The sequence below is a fragment of the Budorcas taxicolor genome, chromosome X (assembly GCF_023091745.1).
Source record: "Budorcas taxicolor isolate Tak-1 chromosome X, Takin1.1, whole genome shotgun sequence".
In the NCBI taxonomy this organism is placed as follows: Eukaryota; Metazoa; Chordata; class Mammalia; order Artiodactyla; family Bovidae; genus Budorcas; species Budorcas taxicolor.
This window is the reverse complement of record NC_068935.1, coordinates 99,609,043-99,625,512: the sequence shown is the minus strand read 5'-3', so window position 1 is coordinate 99,625,512 and position 16,470 is coordinate 99,609,043. Positions and strand designations below refer to the sequence as shown.

Genomic DNA, 16,470 nt, shown 5'->3' with positions numbered 1-16,470 from the left:
AGGAAAAACCATAGCCTTGACTAGACGGACCTTTGTTGGCAAAGTAATGTCTCTGCTTTTCAATATGCTATCTAGGTTGGTCATAACTTTTCTTCCAAGGAGTAAGCGTCTTTTATTTCATGGCTGCAATCACTATCTGGAGTGATTTTGGAGCCCCCAAAAATAAAGTCTGACACTGTTTCCACTGTTTGCCCATCTATTTCCCATGAAGTGATGGGACCGGATGCCATGATTTTTGTTTTCTGAATGTTGAGCTTTAAGCCAACTTTTTCATTCTCCTCTTTCACTTTCATCAAGAGGCTTTTTAGTTCCTATTCACTTTCTGCCATAAGGGTGGTGTCATCTGCATATCTGGGATTATGATATTTCTCCCAGCAATCTTGATTCCAGCTTGTGCTTCTTCCAACCCAGCGTTTCTCATAATGCGCTCTGCATAGAAGTTAAATAAGCAGGGTGACAATATACAGCCTTGACATACTCCTTTTCCTATTTGAAACCAGTCTGTTGTTCCATGTCCAGTTCTAACTGTTGCTTCCTGACCTGCATACAGATTTCTCAAGAGGCAGGTCAGGTGGGCTGGTATTCCCATCTCTTTCAGAATTTCCCACAGTTTCTTGTGATCCACACAGGCAAAGGCTTTGGCATAGTCAATAAAGCAGAAATAGATGTTTTTCTGGAACTGTCTTGCTTTTTCGATGATCCAGCAGATGTTGGCAATTTGATCTCTGGTTCCTCTGCCTTTTCTAAAACCAGCTTGAACATCTGGAAGTTCACAGTTCACATATTGCTAGAGCCTAGCCTGGAGAATTTTGAGCATTACTTTACTAGCATGTGAGATGAGTGCAACTGTGTGGTAGTTTGAGCATTCTTTGGCATTGCCTTTCTTTGGGATTGGAATGAAAACTGACCTTTTCCAGTCCTGTGGCCACTGCTGAGTTTTCCAAATTTGCTGGCATGTTGAGTGCAGCACTTTCACAGCATCATCTTTCAGGATTTGAAATAACTCCACTGAAATCCCATCACCTCCACTAGCTTTGTTCGTAGTGATGCTTTCTAAGGCCCACTTGACTTCACATTCCAGGATGTCTGGCTCTAGGTTAATGACCACACCATCGTGATTATCTTGGTCATGAAGCTCTTTTTTGTACAATTCTTCTGTGTATTCTTGCCACCTCTTCTTAATATCTTCTGCTTCTGTTAGGTCCATACCATTTCTGTCCTTTATCAAGCCCATCTTTGCATGAAATGTTCCCTTGGTATCTCTAATTTTCTTGAAGAGATCTCTAGTCTTTCCCATTCTGTTGTTTTCCTCTATTTCTTTGCCTTGATCACTGAGGAAGGCTTTCTTATCTCTTCTTGCTCTTCTTTGGAACTCTGCATTCGGATGCTTATACCTTTCCTTTTCTCTTTTGCTTTTTGCTTCTCTTCTTTTCACAGCTATTTGTAAGGCCTCCCCAGGCAGCCATTTTGCTTTTCTGCATTTCTTTTCCATGGGGATGGTCTTGATCCCTGTCTCCTGTACAGTGTCACAAACCTCATTCCATAGTTCATCAGGCACTCTATCTATCTTATCTAGGCCCTTAAATCTATTTCTCACTTCCACTGTATCATCATAAGGGATTTGATTTAGGTCATACCTGAATGATCAGAGGGCAGACACACTGAAACCATACTCACAGAAAACTAGTCAATCTAATTACGCTAGGACTGCAGCCTTGTCTAACTCAATGAAACTAAGCCATGCCCACGGGGCAACCCAAGACGGGCGGGTCATGGTGGAGAGGTCTGACAGAATGTGGTCCATTGGAGAAGGGAATGGCAAACCACTTCAGTATTCTTGCCTTGAAAACCCCATGAACAGTATGAAAGGGCAAAATGATAGGATACTGAAAGAGGAACCCCCCAGGTCAGTAGGTGCTCAATATCCTACTGGAGATCAGTGGAGAAATAACTCCAGAAAGAATGAAGGGATGGAGCCAAAGCAAAAACAATACCCAGTTGTGGATGTTACTGGTGATAGAAGCAAGGTCTGATGCTATAAAGAGCAATATTGCATAGGAACCTGGAATGTCAGGTCCATGAATCAAGGCACATTGGAAGTGGTCAAACAAGAAATAGCAAGAGTGAACATCGACATTCTAGCAATCAGCAAACTAAAATGGACTGGAATGGGTGAATTTAACTCAGATGACCATTATATCTACTACTGGGGGCAGGAATCCCTCAGAAGAAATGGAGTAGCCATCATGGCCAACAAAAGAGTCTGAAATGCAGTACTTGGATGCAATCTCAAAAACGACAGAATGATCCTTATTCGTTTCCAAGGCAAACCATTCAATATCGCGGTAATCCAAGTCTATGCCCCAACCAGTAACACTGAAGAAACTGAAGTTGAACGGTTCTATGAACACGTACAAGACCTTTTAGAACTAACACCCCAAAAAGATGTCCTTTTCATTATAGGGGACTGGAATGCAAAAGTAGGAAGTCAAGAAACACCTGGAGTGACAGGTAAATTTGGCCTTGGAGTACAAAATGAAGCAGGGCAAAGACTGATAGGGTTTTGCCAAGAAAATGTACTGGTCATAGCAAACACCCTCTTCCAACAGCACAAGAGAAGGCTCTACACATGGACATCACCAGATGGTCAACACCGAAATCAGATTGATTATATTCTTTGCAGCCAAAGATGGAGAAGCTCTATACAGTCAACAAAAACAAGACCTGGAGCTGACTGTGGCTTAGGATCATGAACTCCTTATTGCCAAATTCAGACTTAAATTGAAGAACGTAGGGAAAACCACTAGACCATTCTTTTCTCAAAAAGCACCCCTTATTCCACCAAAACAAGCCAAAATATAATGGTTCACAACCCTATTCATTATACAACATCAACATTTATGAGCAGGACAATATTGGGGAATATAATGAAAGAGGAGCATTTGAAATGTACCTCAAATTTTATTTTAAACATAATGAGGGTTTTAAAAAAGTAAACCTTGGGAATTCCCTGATGGTCCAGTGGTTAGGACTCAGTGCTTTCCCTGCTGTGGCCCAGGTTTAATCCTTGGTCAGGGAACTAAGATCCTGCAAACTGCAAGGTGCAGCGAAAAAAAAAAAATCCTTGGCTTCATTTCATAATGTGCTTTTTTTGTATTCTGTGGGGATTCCTTTGGATGGCTTAGATAATACAAAGCCAATACTGAAGCATAAAGCTGGAGTACACTCAAATAAACCCAGAGGCAATGTGTGCACAGAATGGAAACTTCTAGCACTGAGGGTCTTTGAAGAGCTAACTTAAGTCCATCTTAACCCGCTCTGTTCCAGCATCTCCATTTTCTTTTATGTTGTCCTCAGTGGAAATGGGAAAACTCTCCACCATTGAAACCCCTTGCTATATAGGTGGTCAGCCTTTCCTCTTGAGTACGAGTCATTGGGTTCCCAAACATTTACCAGCAGAGAAAACCCTGCCACTCACACACTCTGGCTTTCTTTTATTGGCTGTTTATGCCAGCCCCTGAATGAAATGGGAGATGAAGGCAGTGAGAGGGGAGTATGGACCTTCATTAGTGAAAAAGAACTGGGGGGCTTCCCTGGAAGTCCAGTAGTTAAGACTCTGCACTTCCACTGCAGGGGATGCAAGTTCAACTTCTGGTCAGGGAACTAAGATCCCACTTGCTGTGCAGCCAAAAACATAAATAATAAATAAAAATTTTAAAAAAGAATTGGAATAGGATGATGTGAATAAGTAGTGAAAAGTGGGGCTATTGAAAAGTGTAGACCCAAGAGTCCTTCTCCTGGGGCTTCTTCTATACTAAATACATTTTGTAGTTCTGAAACCTTTCATTATAATTGAGGAGAGCTCTTCAATAATAATAATAACCACAATTTCTACTACCTTTACAATACTCTTTATATAACCCTCACCCGGGACTAAACACACTGAATTTTCATAATAACTTTGCAAGATAGGTATTATTATTGTTGTTGTTTTACTGAAAATGAAACCAAGACTCAGAAAGATAAGGGCATAGAGTTAGAAGGCAGTGGAGCTGGGATTGGGTCTCAAGTGTGCTGATCTGAAAGCCCATAGCAGGCTTCCTCTGGCTTATACAAACCACACTGTAGGTTAGACCACATATCCTCTAAAAGCATTGGTCAAAGTTGGACTCAGAATTTCCCTATGAATCCCAAATATTCCCCTCCCATCTAGGTATTCTGTGCTTTTTGATTTAAAAAATTGAGACCTTTAATTTTCCTATATCTTAGAAAATACAAACCCTTCCTATCCTTTCCCTTTGGCCATGGCCCTCCCCATCATCTACTTTTCAGCACTCCCTCATACCCATAGCAAGTGGAAGAGCCATGAGATCAGTGGTCACATGGCCATCGAGATGGGAACAACCTTTTACACAGACAAGAATCCCAGTTCCTCTGGAAACAAACACACTTTTACAGTAGGGATGCTACTGCTGCTGCTGCTAAGTCGCTTCAGTCGTGACCGACTCTGTGCGACCCCATAGACAGCAACCCACCAGGCTCTGCTGTCCCTGGGATTCTCCAGGCAAGAACACTGGAGTGCATTGCCATTTCCTTCTCTAATGCGTGAAAGTGAAGTTGCTCAGTTGTCTCCGACCCTCAGCGACCCCATGGACTGCAGCCTTCCAGTCTCCTCCATCCATGGGATTTTCCAGGCAAGAGTACTGGAGTGGGGTGCCATTGCCTTCTCCGAAAAGTAGGGATATGCAGCTCCAAATACGGTAATAGGATGTGCTCGTGCTTAGTCACCTCCAACCCTTTGCAACCCTTTGGACTGTATCCCTCCAGGGTCTTCTGTCCATGGGATTTTTCAGGCAAGAATACCAGAGTGGCTTGCCATTTCCTACTCCAGGGGATCTTCCTGACCCAGGGGTTGAACACACCTCTCCTGTGTCTCCTGCACTGCAGGAGATTCTTTATCCACCAAGCCATCCGAGAAGCCCAAGATGGCGCGAGTGGTAAAGAACACACCCGCCAGTGCAGGAGACTTAAGAGTTATGGGTTCAATCCATGGGTGGGGAAGATCCCCTGGAGAAGGGCATGGTAAGCCACTCATAATTCTTGGCTGGAGAATTCCATAGACAGAGGAGACTGGTGGGCTACAGTCCATAGCATCGCAAAAAGTCGGACATGGCCGAAGTGACTTAGCATGCACACACACTGCTCCAAACACACTAACACCAAAACAAGACACAGCATATATTCACTCTTTCACTAATACTTGATGAGCAATTAAGATGATAAAATTTTCCCTAACACTTTCTTACATTGCTAGGATGAATCTAAATTGGTGCAACCTCTATGAGACAACTGAACAATATCTATGAAATTTATTTTAAAAATTACGTGTGCACCAAGAGATCACAGATTATATGATTTTATTTATACGAAATGTTCAGAATGTCAAATCCATAGAAATAGAAACAGAGTGGTTGGTTGTCAAGGGCTGAGGGATATGATGGCTTACTGGGTATAGTGAAATAAAGATGTTGTGAATACACTAAATGAATTGTATATTTTGAAATGACAAATTTTATGTTACATGAATTTCACCTTAATTTTAAAAAATGTGATTTAACAACAAAAAAAATTAGATGTGCACATAACATTTGTCTTAGTCTAGGCTCCCTAGAAACAGAGGCTGAAACAGGGATTCTTGTACAAATGAGTTATTAAGGGAATGCTCTCAGAAGAAACCTGCAGAGCGGTAAGGGAAGCAGATTGGCAGGGGAAGGGGATAGGGCAAGATGTGGCTTAAGATCTGTCTAGCCTCAGCCCCATCCCACAAGAGGCTCTTGAGTGAAATTGTACCACAGAGTCTATTCTGCCCAGAGACAAGGAGACTGGCTTGTGATAACCACACATCTGTAAGTCATTGTCCAGGAGACATCTGTGGGCCTGGTAGCAACTGTCAGTCAACAGCAGTTCCCCAGAAAAGAAAGCACATGTGAGGGACTTCCTCAGTGGTCCAGAGGTTAACATTCTGCACTTCCACGGCAGGGAATTTGAGTTCTATCCCATGGTCAGGGAATTAAGATCATCCTGCATGTGGCCAAGAAAAATAAAATTCAGTTAACATTAAGAAAGAAAAAGGAAGCACAGGTGAGATTTTTAGAAGCCAACACCTGGAGCAGCTAAGGAATGGATATACCAGACCCATAAAAGAGATCAGGGCCAGGGGCCAACAACACCTGCCAACATTTGACCAGTGAGTCCATGCCTAGTCACTTATCCTCAGATACATTTGCACACAGGCAAAGTGATGCATATCCAAATTTATTCCATGCAACATTGTTTACAACAGGAAAAGACACTAATAAATGACTGGTTAATTATATTATGGTACATCCATACTATGAAATATTAAGTGGAGATGGGAAAAATAAGAATAAGGAAACTCACCATGTATGAATATGGAATTACTTTCAGTTCACTTGAGTCACTCAGTCGTGTCCTACTCTTTGCGACCCCATGAACCGCAACACACCAGACCTCCCTGTCCATCACCAACTCCCAGAGTTTACCCAAACTCATGTCCATTGAGTTGGTGATGCCATCCAGCCATCTCATCCTCTGTCATCCCCTTCTCCTCCCGCCTTCAATCTTTCCCAACATCAGGGTCTTTTCAAATGAGTCAGCTCTTCGCATCAGGTGGCCAAAATATTGGAGCTTCAGCTTCAACATCAGTCCTTCCAATGAACACCCAGGACTGATTTCCTTTAGGATGGACTAATTGGATCTCCTTGAAGTCCAAGGAACTCTCAAGAGTCTTCTCCAACACCACACTTCAAAAGCATCGATTCTTCTGCACTCAGCTTTCTTTATAGTCCAACTCTCTCATCCACACATGACTACCGGAAAAACCATAGCCTTGACTAGACGGAACTTTGTTGACAAAGTAATGTCTCTGCTTTTCAATATGCTGTCTAGGTTGGTCATAACGTTCCTTCCAAGGAGATAAGCGTCTTTTAATCACCATCTGCAGTGATTTGGGAGCCCCCCCAAATAAAGTCAGCCGCTGTTTCCACTGTTTCCCCATCTATTTGCTATGAAGTGATGGGACCAGATGCCATGATCTTCGTTTTCTGAATGTTGAGCTTTAAGCCAACTTTTTCACTCTCCTCTTTCACTTTTATCAAGAGGCTCTTTAGTTTACTTTAAATATGTATATTTACTTGAAAAATAGCAAAGTGCAGAACACAATATGTATAATATGTACTATATGTTTTAAGCACATATATATGTATTTGCTTCCATGTGCTTAAGTTAACCCTGGGAAAGAAAGATAAGAACTGGAAACACTGTAATTGAAAGACAGAGTGGGAGGGAGAGTTTTCAGTGTATATCACTCTGTTCTTTGTGAATTTTATGCTATATGAATACATTACCTCTTCAAGTGAAAGGAATGAAAATGGATGGATAGGAAGGTGGGTAAGTAGATAGATAAATTGATTTGCTCTAAGACTCAGCCAGGAGTTTCTGCCACTCCTCTGACCATGAAAAGAAGCAGAACCAAAGGACATTTAAAAACCCAACTGTTTTCCTATCCAGAAGGAACTTCCTTCCTGATGATTACTGATGTATTCCCTGCACTTGTGTGTAATTTCCGGTTGAACTAGTAGCCTCTTATTTTCTGATACAATATTTCATATCCTTAACTCATCCCTATTATTTGTCCCTCCCCATGGAAGTTTGATTTCTTCATCAAGATGAAGTTAATTAACTATTGCAACTGCAACAGGCTCTATTGCTAAATTCTGAGCCAAGCTATAGTCCCAAGCTACAGGTGGCTCAGACAGTTAAGAATCCGCCTGCAATGCAGGAGATTTGGGTTTGATCCCTGGGTTGGGAAGATCCCCTGGAGGAGGGCATGGCACTTCACTCCAGTATTCTTGTTTGGGGAGTCCCTGTGGACAGAGAAGCCTGGTGGGTTACAGTCTATGAGATCACAAAGAGTTGGACACAACTGAATGACTAAACACATAGCTGAAAATTTTTATAATTGAAAACTGTATTAATCAGAGTGTTAATTTTATCAATTGGATCCTAATAGATGTCTCAAGACAAAATGGTTCCATGGCTAAATAAATTTGAACTAAATTTATTAGATTTATGTATCTCTGGAGAAGGAAATGGCAGCCCACTCCAGTATTCTTGCCTAGAGAATCCCATGGATGGAGGAGCCTGGTAGGCTACAGTCCACGGGGTCACAGAGTCGGATACGACTGAGCAACTTCACTTTTATGTATTGCAGGACTTATCAGAGCCTTTAATATTACAATCTGCATTTTCAATCTCCTAAGATGCAGAATTCTCTTCAAAACTATTTGACCACAGAATTGGAGAAGGGCTCAGTTGGACTCTCTCAATAACTGGAGTCATCTAAAGGCTCAAGTGAGCTAGATGTGCAAAACGACTTACTCATACATCTGGCTGTTTGGTTGTTGGTTGAGTGTTCAGTTGGGTTGTCAGCTGAAGCACCTCCAAGTGGCCTCAACAGCATGAGGGGTTGGATTGCTTACATGGCACCTGGCTTCCACCACAGCAAGTGCCCCAAGAGAACCAAGTAGACATTGCATTGCCTCAAAAGTTACGTGAATCACTTTTCTGATTCTCCGGATTCTAAATGAGTCTCTAACATCAGTACAGATTAGGATGGAGAGGTCATAGAACCCACCTGGGAAGGGTGTCAAAGGCTTTGCGGACATATTTTTAAACTGTCACAATTCATTATTGGTTTGATTATACAGATGGGACCAAAAATGTATTTGACCAAAAGCAATTGACCCATGCTGCTGAAAAGACAAAGTGGTAGTATACCAATTTCAGCTGCAAATACAGGGTTTCCTTGAGTACTTAGAGGCTGCTGTATAAACATGCATTGCCATTTAATCAAAAGCAAAGTTGGTTTATGCATGGACCTGTTCTGGACTGTGAATCATGACTATATGTCATAGAACCACACCATGTTTTACCTGTAGGTTTCACTGACTCATTTTTTAAAATTGACAAATAAGACTCATTGCAAGATTAATTACAATGTATAATAAAGAAAGAACTGTCAAGTGTTCTATGTCAGTCTATTTGATAATCAAACCATTTATGGCAACTACAAAGAAATGATAGCATTTCTGATCAATAAATTTCACCATGTATATGAGCACTGAAACTGCATCCTTTCTGAGACTAAAATTTGAGAAGATGAAATAATGCTCTATGGTTTACTTTGACAAAGAAAAGATTAAAACCCATTAATCTTTAGTATAAGAACATTGAGTTCTCTGTTTAGACCATCATTATTACTTCAATATTTCAATGGTATTTGTCTGCAGAAGAGAAGTTGAACATCTAGATAAAAGAAAATGCTGACTTCCTTTACTATCTGACTAAAGGAAGAAAATACCAGAAGGATTTGATTTTATCAGGACAATAAATCAAAATTGAGGACCCCCAATTAAGCATATTATGGCAGTGAAACTCCCTGTCAGCAAGTCTGAAGATTACGTAACCGTTACAAGTAACTTCTCCCCAGTCCAATAAGATGGCATTAGCAGCAACAGCTCAGAGCATACTCAGTGAGTAAAGCATAATTAACACATTTTGAAAAGCACGTGACTGAAGGCAAGTAAACCTTTCACAATGTCTTGACATACAAGGGAGATTTTACAGATTCAGTGAGGTGAGTAAAACAGGCTTACTGAAGGAGAGGTTTGAAAAAGATGGGCTAATTTTCTAAGTGAGAAGGAAGGTATGGGTCTTCGTCCCACATCCTTATGCATTTGGTTTAGTCAATTGGTCAAGGAGACCCAGGGAGCAAAAGTGTTTCTGTCCCCTTCAGGCTCCCAGGGAATAATGCCACCATTCACGAATCAGCACTGAGCAGGGGCAGGAGAACACATCCTCATTGGCAGGTCACAGCACAAATATCAGGAGGCTGGACCAATGAGAGAGAGCTCAGGATTGGATGGAGGGATGGTTTGATCAGGAAAGCCAGAGTTATGAGAAAAACTGTAGAAACACTGGGCTTTGCCTTCTCATTCACAGGCCAGTGTGCCAGGGGCTCTTGTCACGCAACTAAGAGTTGTTGAACTCCCCAGCCTTTCACATTTTCCTTGCTACTGATGATTCTACCCAGGACGCTCTCTGGACCTTGTTAAAGACTCAGCATACCTCAAAACTGGAAAAGACCCTAGAGATCATTTGGTTCAGCCATTTTCACTTGAGAAGTGTAGCAATTGTGCTAATTTCCTGGAGGACTTCTGAGAATCACCAGTGCTTTGTACTGGAGGCTTCGGTGACTGTTTCTCCAAGCTTCCAGCCTCAGCCCACAGACCCTCACTCCCTCAGCTTCCCCACATCATTCAAGTCTTCGGCCTCTTGGTTTCCTGCAGTCTGTAAAGTGGTTCTGTTTTCCTGACCAAATCCCGTCTTCCTGACAAAGTTTGTATGGAGAGATGTCCGAACTCTCCCCCTGCGTAGTGAGAGCCAAGATTGATACTTCAAAGGGAATTCTGGAAGGAGGAAATCCCAGAGCAAGGGTGCAATGGTGCTTGGCATAGGAATCACAAACACACTGGATCACGGCATGCCCCAAAGACACGTATTCACCACACCTATTTTTTAAAAAATATTTATTTATTTATTTGGCTACACTGAGTCTTAGGTGCCACACATGGTATCTTCCATCTTCCTTGGATTTTTTAGTTGTGGAATACAAACTCAGTTGTGGCATGTGGGATCTGGTTCTCTGATCTAGATGGAACCCGGGCCCCCTGCACTAGGAGCATGGAGCCTTAGCCACTGGACTACCAGGGAAGTCCCTCACTGAACCTTTTAATTTCTAGTATCAGAAACTCATTGGAGCTAGCTTAAGCAAAGAGATGAGGGTTGCATCGAACCCACATCTCTTATGTCTCCTGCATTGGCAGGCGGGTTCTTTACCACTAGCACCATCTGGGAAGTCCCTTCAATAGTATAGGGAGTTACAAGCTTAGGAAACAGAGGGCATGGGTGCCACTTGTATTCAATTTCCTGCTCCCAAAGGTATATGGGAGAGGTAGAAGGATACTTAGGTGTGTCCTAAAATTAAAGAAAAAGTCAAACTTTAGGAAAGACAGAGAAAATGGGAAACTCATGAATTTCTCTCTTCATCTTTTTTGCTTGTCTCTGCATTTCTGCTTTGTTCTTCCCTTTTACTTCAGAAAGGTTTTCTCTCACCCAAGCCAATGGAAGCAAAGATTCTAGATTGGTTTCTGCAGAAGCAGCTGGAGATAGAAAGAGGGCCAGTCTCCTGCTCCAAACCTTTACTGGGGTCAAGTTCTCAAAAAATTTGAATGCAGTCAATGCACACAGAGGCAGGAGCCTCAGCCTAGAAAGAAGCCACGGCTGAGGACCCGATAAGAGAGAAGGCTGAGCTGGTGCAGAATCACTGTCCAAGAGATGCCACAGGTGCAGTGTGGAGGTGGTGTTTTCATTCTCCACAGAAAGGGGTTCTTCAATAGTATGTGTACGTGCTAAGTCACCTCAGTCGTGTCCGACTCTTTGTGATCCTATGGACTATAGCCCGCCAGGCTCCTCTGTCCATTGGATTCTCCAGGCAAGAATACTGGAGTGGGTTGCTGTTTCCACCTTCCCGATACAGGGATCGCATTTCTTATGTCTCCTGCGTTGGCAGGCAGGTTCTTTACCACTAGCACCATCTGGGAAGTCCCTTCAATAGAATAGGGAGTTACAAGCTTAGGAAACAGAGGGCATGGGTGCCACTTGTATTCAACTTCCTGCTGCAAAATGGATACCGAGTGGAGGCAATTGCTAAACCACTCAATGAAGTCAGGACGTAAGTGAAAATAAAACAAATGAAAAGGCACTCCAATGAATGTGCAAACAAAAAATCCTAGAGGGCATGAAGAAATCTCATGCTACAGAAAAAAACATCTAACAAAATAATCGGATATAAATTCAATACAGGTGAAGTCAATGTTACAGAATAGAAAAAGAATACTTGAAAATAATTATGTTAGGGATGTTCCAGGAGACCAGTGAAGGCATAACATTTATTCAAAGAAAGCAGGCCTCCTTTCCCCTTCCCAGGGCTTCTGACCAGTCAGCACTGCCCCACCTCCTAAGACCCCACTTCCCTCTCCCTTAAGGTCACGAGGCCCATGTAATATGCCTGGGGCTGGTCCTTTGCTCCTGGGGGCTCTGCTTGGGTGTGGCAGAAGAAATGAACAAAGCCCAGCTTTTCCCAAATGGGCTTCACAGCTCTTCATGATGGTAAGGAAAACAAGATGTGTTCTTGAGGCTCGAAGTGATAAAGAAATGTAAAGACATTTGAAAATGAGAAATTGGCCCAGGAAAAACACGCATGAGGATCATAAGTCTGTGGGAACATTGTAGCACCCCTCACTCTCAATCTTCTGCTCAGCCTCTGGCAGTGGTTTGTTCCAAGAGGTCACTGCTATGGTCTCTCTGACTGATTCCGACCTGAAGCAGCTGCTCAGTGAGTCTCCAGAAGGAAGCCCCTTCTGTGATATGGATGATGAAAGAGATTCCCACGGGGTGGGATTGGATGAAGAATTCACAATTTTCTTTTCTCTTCGAAAGCCTACCAGTGCCCCTGGAGAAGTGCCGTGAGGAGCCAGTTCACGCTGCCAGAAGCTGAGGGGCAGTGCAAAAGGCAGTGCTTCACCCAGGATATCAGTGGGATCCAACGGGGCGCAGAGGTACAAACCTGGTAGCTGAGCAAGCAGATCTGTTCTGAGGCACGTGGCCATGTGACTTCATCCCTGCAGTGAAGCAAAAGGGCATCCTGGTCATACTTGCCCCAAGACTTCATCTCTGGGAACCTGTTGGTGGGGGTGCATTTGGAGGAGCCTCTGCAGAAATTTAAAGAAGCTATTGGCAGGGCAATGGCACAGCAGATGGCCCAGTACCAGGATGAATGCCAGGTACACACGCAAGCAAAGACTGCAGAGATGCTGCAAGAGGAAAAAGACAAGGAGCAGAGAGAACAGATTTGTTCTGGAAATGAAGAAAAAAAAGGGAGCAGAGCCCAGAAGAAAGGTCAGTGGAATGCTGACATCAGGAAGGTACTCTTTCAGGTGGGAAAGATGAGACCAGAGGATTATGATCTGTAATGAGAGGAGAGCCAGTCTAGGGAGGACTGTATGAATGGTTTGGATGCTGAAGTCCAAACTCTCTGGCCCCAAGGCTGGGTGCACACTAGGTCTCTGTGTAAGGAGAAAGGACCACACCGCGGGTCCCTGACATCCATACTGACCGAGAAGAAAGTAAAGGCTCCTACACAGTTAAGGCAAAGGTGGGGTTTCCCTGGTGGTCCAGTGGCTAAGACTCTGCACTCCCAATGCAGTGGGCCCAGGTTCAAACCCTGGTTAGGGAACTGCATCTCACGCACTGCAACTAAAGCTCTGACATGCTGCAATGAAGACCTGGTGCAGCCAAATAAATAAATAGAACAAAGTCAAGGTGAAGGAAACATAGACTAAGCCTCCTAAAAATTTCTCATTCAGGGCTTCCCTGGTGGGACAGTGGCTGAGACTCCAGGCTCCCAGTGCGGGGGTCCTGGGTCCAATGCCTGGTCAGGGAACTAGATCCCATATGCCACAGCTAGGACCCTGGGGCAGCCAAATAAATAAAGAAAGAACCAGAACAAGTTAAAAAAAAAAAAAGCAGTGGAAAGGTTCTCATTTTATCAGACAGAATGGGCAGCCCCATTGCTTTGTGTAAAAGTCACAGGTCTTCATGTACAAAAGTAAAAAAGAAATTTTCCTAAACCCAGTTTTCCAGACCATCACTCTCTAACACTCTGTAATCACCCCCTCAATTCTCCAGCTGAATGGACCGTGGTACTGGAGCAATTTGAGGAGGAAAACCCGAAAAGTTCTAGCTACAAAGCGCTCTCTTGCCAGGCTCCCCTCAGCAAATGTTTCTAGAAGAACAGTGGTCTAAATGGCAGCACCTTAGAAACCAGGCCCAAGTCAATCTTGCATGCAGTCCCCGCGCATCTCAAAGCTCCACGCCATACCTCGCCTAGCTCCATTTGTCAACAGCCTCTCCAAATCTTCTTTCTCCTTCAGCATCCATTCCTCCACAGCAGCCTCTACAGGAGGCACTTCCATTCCCAGCAGCAGTTCTCTTAAGAACCCAGCTTTATCCTACATTTCCCTGAGCCACATGGAAAAATGTTGATCCTCCAGCTCTCCAGGGCTACCTTACACATCTCCCCTTGCTGGCTCTAGCTCCCACCACAAGGTTTCTTCTAGCAGCTGTCCTATGGAAGAACAACAATCCAGAGCTCCTCTTCTTCCCAACAACTTGTTCCCATGAGTATATCCTCCCTGCATGGCATAGTCTGTCAATGGACATGTCCTGAGTCCACAGTGAACAATCCTCAGTTCCGTAGAAGCTGGCCAAGTGTGTTAGCTGCTCAGCCATGTCCAACTCTTTATGACCCCATGGACTGTAGCCCGCCAGGCTCCTCTGTCCATGGAATTCTCCAAGCAAGAATACTGGAGGGGGTTGCCATTTCCTTCTCCAGGGGATCTTCCTGACTCAAGATTCAAACCAGGTCTCCTGCATTGCAGGCAGATTTCTTACCATCTGAGCCACCAGGGAAAGCCCATGCAAGCTGGCCTTGGGGGTCCAAATGGAGATTCTAGTGATGGGAGCTAGGGAGGAACAAAGCTACTGACCCTGTCCCTGAAACCCATACTCCTCAAAAGGAAGTTTCCTGGTGCTCTGAACTTCATATGTTATGCATGTTGCTAGACGGTTCATGGAAAGACAAATCCTGGGATGGAGAGAATTCTTAGTTTGGAGTGGCATATGTGGTTCTGAGTTCCCTCACTATGATAGATCAGTTGGTACAACTGCATTTTAAATCTGGTAAACATCTTGGCATTTGGTCAGAGTAGCTCATGGAGTCCCATAGGCCAAGGGCTCCTTCTAGCCACAAAAGGATTCATGAGATGGTCATGGTATTCATCTCATCCACAGATACTGTGTTCAACAGGACAAAAACCTGGCCTAAAGCCACAACTGAAAGAAGTAGCTTTGTCTCTGAAAATATATTCAGGGCATTTAATACATACTCATTGTAGGAGGCCAATTTCTCCTCTGAACATGACAATGAAGCTCTTTTAGAGACCAGTGGATCCATCAATTGCAAGACAATTGTGATAGGCCTTTTAAAGACCCTTATGTTGGGTTCAGCTTTTACCATTACCATTAAATGCACTGGACTGAATAGGACTGTTCATGGCATGTCACATTATGGGAAGACATAATTCCAATGCCTTTAGAGTGGAGAAGAATTACCTAACTCACATCCTCCATTTCAGTCCTCTGAGCACTTCTCAAAGACCTTTTTAAAAAGATGTCTGTTTTTGAGACAAGCCAGTTTTACTGAGTTGAGCTTTTTAGTTATTCTGTAAATTTGTGCAATCTTGACTTAAAAGATTATCTAATTCCAGAAAACTTTATTCCCAACCTGGCCAGAGTGCCAGTTATTTTTCCCCTGGAGTCTATACAGGTGAACCCCAGGGCTACAAAGCCCTTGTTGGTCAAATCTTCATCTCTTTATGGGCAGAGGTCAAGTGGCTCAATGGTAAAGAATCCACCGGCAAATGCAGGAGATAGAGAAGTGGGTTCAATCCCTGGGTCAGGCCACTCCAGTATTCTTGCCTGGAGAATCCCATGGACAGAGGAGCCTGGAGGGCTGCAATCCATAGGGTCCCAAAGAGTTGGACACGACTGAGCAACTGAGCACGAGCAAACACATGAAGAGTTCATTCAAGTCATAGATAGATATCCCAGTTTGTTTTATTCTTAGAAATCCTCTTGGGTGGGGCCATAGTAACAGACCTTTATGAAGTATCTGCCAGATAGAAATAAGCCTTGAAGTCCTGGAGTTTTCCAAGCACTGGAGGATATGTAAACATAAGGTTAGCATGCATTAAGCTTGAAGGACAGATCAAGGACAGATAAATATTCCAGACTTTCCAAGCCACAAAGCTGTTCACTAAACTAGTGACTGTTTCACAAAGGCCTTTAGAGTGTTTATTTGTACCTGTGAAATGTGTAGGACAAGATGAGTTTGAACAGTCTGCTCTAGCTAAGTGAATTCAAATATGTCAAGTGTAAACTATCTGGGTGAATTTTATGGTTATGTAATTTATGCAAAATCCATAATATGGTAGCCTCTATAGAACAACTGACTCATTTTCTTCCACAAATAAGTTATTTTGTTCAGTTGCTAAGTCGTGTCCAGCTCTTTGCAACCCCATGGACAGCAGCATGCCAGGTTTCCCTGTCCTTCGCTATCTCCTGGGATTTGCTCAAATTCAGGCCCATTGAGTTCATGATGCCATCCAACCATCTCATCCTTTGTTGTCCCTTCCTCCTGTTCTCAAT

At 43.3% G+C, this 16,470-nt stretch overlaps 1 non-coding gene and 1 pseudogene across 1 annotated transcript; both read left to right on the top strand.

Annotated features, from left to right (window-relative positions):
* The first annotated feature begins 4,304 nt into the window (after positions 1-4,304).
* Positions 4,305-14,247, top strand: LOC128069586 (ubinuclein-1-like; annotated as a pseudogene).
* On the top strand, positions 13,366-13,438 carry TRNAG-CCC (transfer RNA glycine (anticodon CCC)). Its single transcript has one exon. It is a non-coding gene; the product is annotated as a tRNA-Gly (tRNA).
* Positions 14,248-16,470: the final 2,223 nt, after the last annotated feature.